The 6385-nt window shown below is 46.6% G+C and overlaps 1 pseudogene across 1 annotated transcript; it reads left to right on the top strand.

The window, feature by feature from the left end:
* The first annotated feature begins 4795 nt into the window (after positions 1-4795).
* On the top strand, positions 4796-5658 carry LOC149828381 (auxin-responsive protein SAUR32 pseudogene; annotated as a pseudogene). Its single transcript, XR_016434023.1, has one exon. The product of XR_016434023.1 is annotated as an auxin-responsive protein SAUR32 pseudogene (transcript).
* Positions 5659-6385: the final 727 nt, after the last annotated feature.

Raw genomic sequence — 6385 nt, 5'->3', positions numbered from 1 at the left:
AATGATTTTGACAAAAATGTTTTTTTTGAAAGGGGTTTTCTTCTAAAAACCCTCTCTATTCAATTCTCGACAAACCCAACACCAAACCCACGCATGGGGGGGTTTGGTACAGGGTTTGTTTTACTAGAAATTTGATTAAACTCGTGCCTACGAGTTTCAATTTACGTATATAGAATAAAAACCCCAACTTTTCGAGCGAAAACACCTCTTTCAATCAGAAAAAACGAACCCCACAGGAGAACCTGCCGTCTGCTTTGTGTGGTGGTTGTGTCGAGATGATCTACTCGCTCCACCACATACGTAAGTTCACATCTTGGTTGAATAAGAAGAAAATCACAGGAAAATAGATGAAAAGAAAGAAGAAGAAAGGAGCAAGAGGGAGAAGAAGAGGAGAAAAAAAAAATTCAAGCAATATCAAAATTGCCAAATAAAGGGGGGGCACGAGCCCCTCCTCCCTTTATTTCCATCTTTATATTGAAAAAATTGCAGGCCATAATTGAAACTCGGGTTAGGTATAAAATTTCACAAACTATACCCTGGTTCACGTATTAATTGGACCTTCAAGTCCGGACCCTGGTCTTAATTGGATCTTCTTATTTATCACCGTACCCGGACCCTATAGGTTTGGTTTGGGTCCGGTCCTGGTAAACCAGGCCCATTGACAGCCCTAATTCAAACCCATCGATATCTCTACTTGCCCCTCAATTTCTATATATTTAGACATCAGATCTACCCAACCACAGGAAATTTACATCATGGATTATGTCCTGCATGGATTGATTACTTGTAAAAAAGGCAAGAGAATTGGGCTAGAGTTGGGCGCGCATCTGACCTACATTCATCCTTCTTCCAAGACAAGAAAAAAGAAGCTGAGTTACATTCATTCACCTGTCACAAGGACACCAAACACGTATGTGGACGGGATACGGTTACAAAGACACGGCTACACAAATTGTTTGATAACAAGGTGCCACGTGAACAGGGCTGGTAAACGAACCGAGAAACTCGTGGTGGTCAGTGCGGATGGCAGGTAAGGAAGAGGTTCAATGTTCGACTCTCACTGTTTACTATTTAGTTATGCAATGTGAATTCTTTACACGAGCCGGCTTGGGATCGGCTCATCTGGCTCAAGTTTGGCTTGTGATCGGCTCAAGTAAACACCGAGCCCAAGCTTGGGCTGGGTCCCAACCTAAACGAGCCGATCCTGTTCTGTTCGTTGTGAGACTGATATGACCAGATCTACATTAGGGAGGCATCTCCAGGTCCACATCCTACTCTTACCAGGCATGGATCAAACCCAAGGCAATGCATAAACATGCTAGCATAAATTTAATTTACATATAAGTGGGTTGGAACTTAGGCGGGTCAAGTTTTGGTTTAGTAACACAGGGACCATGTCCTGGTCACCAATTCAAAGGTCAATGGAGCCCACCTGACCTAACCCAGTCGAAGCATAATTGACAAAACGAAGTGGCATACTTCGTAAAGGGGAAAAAGGTGAAGGTGATTTTGATAGATAGCTCAGATCTTTGAACGTGTCGGCTAGGGATGGCAGTGGACCGGGGGAAAGCGGGGCCCCGCCCCGCCTCGCCCCGTTTGGACCGGGGATGAAGGGTATGAAACGGGGATGGAGGCGGGGACGAAGGTTAAAATCCATCCCCGCCTGGGGGTGGAGGCGGGGATGGACATGCACTTTTCCCCGCTCCACCACGATCCCCGCCTCATCCCCGCCCCGACCACTTTTCCCCGCAATATCCCCGCCCCGCCTCATCCCTGTTTGAACTGGGGATGGAGGACATGAAACGGGGATGAAGGCGGGGGTGGAGGATAAAATCCATCCCCGCTGGGGATGGAGGCGGGGGGGGGGGTGGAGGATAAAATCTTGAGGCGGGGCGGGGGTGGAGACCTTGTTCCCCGCCCCGCCCCGCCCCACTGTCATCCCTAGTGTCGGCCTACTTTTCAAAATCAACACCGTTTCATGTGAGATAACGGGTTCTCAATCAAACGTAACATAAAACAGGAATTAACAGGGGACAGGGGACGGATTTTTTTTATTTTTTATTTTGAAGATGAAGGAGAATTAAGAGGGGATGGTAACGTCGAAATCCTACTACAATTAATTAGGGCCACATGCAAGGTGGTTCCAAATACATCAAAATCAAGCCAAAAAGGAATGACGTGACGCCCCGTTTTGTCCACTTGGACATGTCCTAGGCGTGCCATTGTCTGTCTCAGAAAGCCTTCTTCCTGGCCGGACATCCCCATGTCAGATTCCCCTGTCTCCACCCTCCAAAACCAACCCCACCTTCGTTTACATGAATCTCCTGAAATCAATGTTGTTAAAATCCTTTTTTTTTTAACACAAGAACCGAATTGAATTGAATAGTTTGTGAATCTAACATATTTTTATCATTCCATAACACAAATATTTAAAAAATATGAAACAACGTTTAACCCTTTAAAAATATATAAAAAAAAAAAAATTAATCGCAAATGACACGTGAATCGGCACCTTTTGAACCCAGTAAGTGATGGGATTCACACAAATTTTAACAATATTGCCCCAAAATTCTCATCTGCTATGCCACGTGTACAAAACCCAACATCTCAGCCGTTCATTGTGCGACATTTCATGTGGTTTGGCACGTAAGTGACATCCTGACTAGGGGTGGCAAAACCTGACAGGACCCGCCAACCCACCTCTTAGGCGGGTTCGAGTTTGGCTTAAACCGGTTCGTGTCATAAACGGGTCGACCTGTCTAACCAGTTTATTAAACAGGTCAGGTTCATGTTAGGGGTATGCCAATCCGGCTGACCCGTTTAATAAACAGGTTAGGTAGACGGGTCAACCCGTTTACCCAAACCCGACCGCCAACCCGTTTACCCGACCCGACCGCCAACCTATTTACCCGACCCAACCCAACCCGTTTATTAAATGGGTTAACCGGGTTGTATCGGGTTACCCATTTAATAAATGGGTCGGGTTCGTGTTTGACACAGCCGACCTGTTTAATAAACGGGTCGGGTTCGTGTTGAGGTATGCTGAGCCGCCAACCCGCCGACACGACCCACCAACCCGACCCAATTGCCACCCCTAATCCTGACCAAATCAACTAAAAAATTTGGTTCGCTGCGAGCTTGGCCAAGTCAGTGCCTCACGGCGTTTGGTTCAGTCTAAAAGATATGCGTTTTGGAACGGTACAAGGGTGTCTTGCTTCAATCAGGAACAAGTTATGTATCCAAAGCACTTGTGTCGGGAGACCACCCATGCATCTCTACCCTTGTACGTTGGACCTGTTTTCTACATCAGGTTGAGACATGGCCAAGTTCATGGTAAGTGGTTAGCCCGTTTTACAACCTCTATGTGGGTTCATGAACCTTGACACGTTTCACGTGGTACCATGGTGCGCTCCATGACCATCCCGTAGTAGTTTCAACCACCTGAGCTTTTTTTTAACCCCGCCCAGATGCAGTGCAATGTGGTTGAGCCTTTCTTTCTTTTTTTTTTACCCCGCCTAGATCTAATGTGATGGTATACTTTTTAATATGCTGTTACATGTGATCACCTTTTATTTATTTATTTATTTATTTTTTAAAGGAAAGGTGGGCTTAGGTATAGGGATGGCAGTAGACCGGGCAAGGGTGAGGGACAAGGTTTTCACTCTCGCCCGGTCTCAAAATCCGAACCTCGATCCCTGCACTGGTTTGGATTTTAACCTTTATCCCAGTTTCATATCCTCAATCCCTGGTCTAAACAGGGGCAAGGCAGGGCGGGGCATCGTTTCTCTTCGATCCATTACCATCCCTTAGAAGGATTGGAGACAGTGCAGGGCGGGAAAAGGCTGGGATCGGGGCGGGGTAGGAGAAAGAGTAAGTCCATCCGTGCCTCCATCCCCACATGGTTTTTTATTTTAACCTTCATCCCTTTTTCATGTTCTTCATCCCCGGTCCAAACAAGGAGAGGCAGGGCAGGGTCTCATTATAGCTCGAAACTTCTGTTTTTTTTATACAACCTTACCACTGGGATTCGAACTTGCAACGTTCCAACAAGGTGACGTGCACTAACTGCTGCTGCCACACAAGCGGAGCCCCCGTTGGTAGGGGTGGCAATTTCTGACACGACCCGCCAACCCGCCTCTTAGGCGGGTTCGGGTTGGGCTTAAGCCAACCCGTTTAATAAACGGGTCGACCCGCGTAACCCATTTATTAAACAGGTCGGGTTCGGGTTGGGGGTATGCCAACCCGCCAACCCGGCTGACCCGTTTAATAAACGGGTTAGGCGGGTGGGTCAACCCGCCAACCCGACCCGCGAACCTAAAAACCCGTTTACCCGACCCAACTCATTTATTAAATGGGTTGGCGGGTCGTGTCGGGTTACCCGTTTATTAAACGGGTCGGGTTCGTGTTTGCCACAGCCGACCCGTTTAATAAACGGGTCGGGTTCGGGTTGAGGTATGCTGACACGCCAACCCGACCCGCGAACCTGAAAACCCGTTTACCCGACCCAACCCATTTATTAAATGGGTTGGCGGGTCGTGTCGGGTTACCCGTTTATTAAACGGGTCGGGTTCGTGTTTGCCACAGCCGACCCGTTTAATAAACGGGTTGAGGTATGCTGACACGCCAACCCGCCAACCCGACCCGATTGCCAGCCCTACCCGTTGGTAACGTAACTCGAAGCCTTGATACTCTATCAGCCGTACTCCACAATAAAATTATTAAAAATCTTTTCTTCTAAAATGAGGCCAAGTTTTTTTGTGTATAAAGCAAGTAAGCAGCAATTGCCCTTACCTCTCTTCATACAACTACTCTCAAGCCCTTCCCCCTTCACTGTGTTTATCTTTTCCTTCCTTCCTCTCTCATCATCTTCTCTGGCTCGCATGTATCTATACACTCTTGGAAGACACCGTTGATCATGACCAACGTTCCCAAGTCCTTGTGTGAATCTTGCTTAAACCTTTTCACCCTAAAAATCTCTGGCTCCGATCCATGGCCTTTCTCTCTTCTTCCCCTTTGACAGAATCATCTTCTTGTTTGTAAAGCTTTTAGCTTTGGGTTTTGAGTTTTGTTTGGGATTCTTGATTTTGTTGTTGGAAGGTGCGGGTTGTTGTTGATGGGCAGCGATAAACACATGCCTAGCTTTCACCTGCACCTACCTCATCTCCACCATGGGAAGAAGAACGAGTCCTTCTATAAGGACATCCCCAAGGGCTACTTCGCCATATTGGTGGGGCAAGGGGAGGAGCAACAAAGGTTCGTCGTGCCCATCATATATCTCAACCACCCGTTGTTCATGCAGCTGTTGAAGGAGGCTGAGGACGAGTACGGGTTCGATCAGAAGGGCACGATCACCATCCCTTGCCATGTCGCCCAGTTCCGATACATTCAGGGCCTAATCGACAAGGAGAAGCAGCCTCACCATGTTGGCTGTTTTAGAGCCTGATCGATGATGATGATGATAAAATAATTCCTACCCTCCTCTCATGAGAGAGATACAGAGAGAGAGAGAGAGAGAATTTTGGTGTTCCTATCTCTTTTTTTTTTTTTTCTTGTTTTTGCCTTTCTCGCCTTTGGTTGGTTGATATGTGAGGATGTGTAAAACTCGATTAACTAGTTGTTAATAGCTTTGAAGGAAAAGGAAAGTGATATTTTTGTTTCCTTCTTTCTTTTCTTTGTGTATTGCCTTCCGATATCTTTTCTAATATGTGGGTGTGTGGGGGTTTTGCTATTTATTCGTCTTGATGGCAACACATGAAACCGGACAAAGTCGGGTGGGTGGGAGCCAACCAAGGTAGAAGGGGGAAAGGGTTGTTAGCTGATGGGGTCATGAGAGGCGGAAAATTAAGACATTGAGGGCCAGCCTTGTTGTTGACATCCATTAATATTCTCTCTCTCTCTCTCTCTCTCTCTCTCTCTCTCTCTCTCTCTGTATAATTTGTATCCTCTGTGTCTGTTTGCTAAAGCAAAGGAGGTCTGTTTTCTTCTGGAATGATGCAATTTGCTACGCAAGAAGGTCTTAGCAAAGACAATATGAAATTAATTACTCATTCGATATTACATCTATTATAATAGAGACGTTGGCAGTATCGAGAGAGAGAGAGTGAGAGAGTGTGGTTAAAGGTGATTTTATGTGGAATTACACTACGTAAACGATGAAGGTTGGAGCAGTAATTTGCTGGAGGAGAGAGGATGATGGAGGTGCAACCAGGGATAACAATGAGCTGATGCAACGTGGGTCGATGCCTGTGTCATGGTTCTGCTTTCCTCTTTGCCAGGTTTGCTGGAGCGCCTTGGTCTCACCTAAAGGCGCCATGACGCCCAAGATAAAAATTCCAACGTCCGAGAAACGTCTGTTTGTTTGTGACACGTTCTCAAAGAGTGCAGA

Source organism: Nuphar pumila, chromosome 9, assembly GCF_984573655.1.
Source record: "Nuphar pumila chromosome 9, dmNupPumi1.hap1.1, whole genome shotgun sequence".
Lineage (NCBI taxonomy): Eukaryota > Viridiplantae > Streptophyta > Magnoliopsida > Nymphaeales > Nymphaeaceae > Nuphar > Nuphar pumila.
The sequence above is the reverse complement of the archived record's forward strand: the minus strand, read 5'-3'. Positions and strand labels throughout refer to the sequence as shown.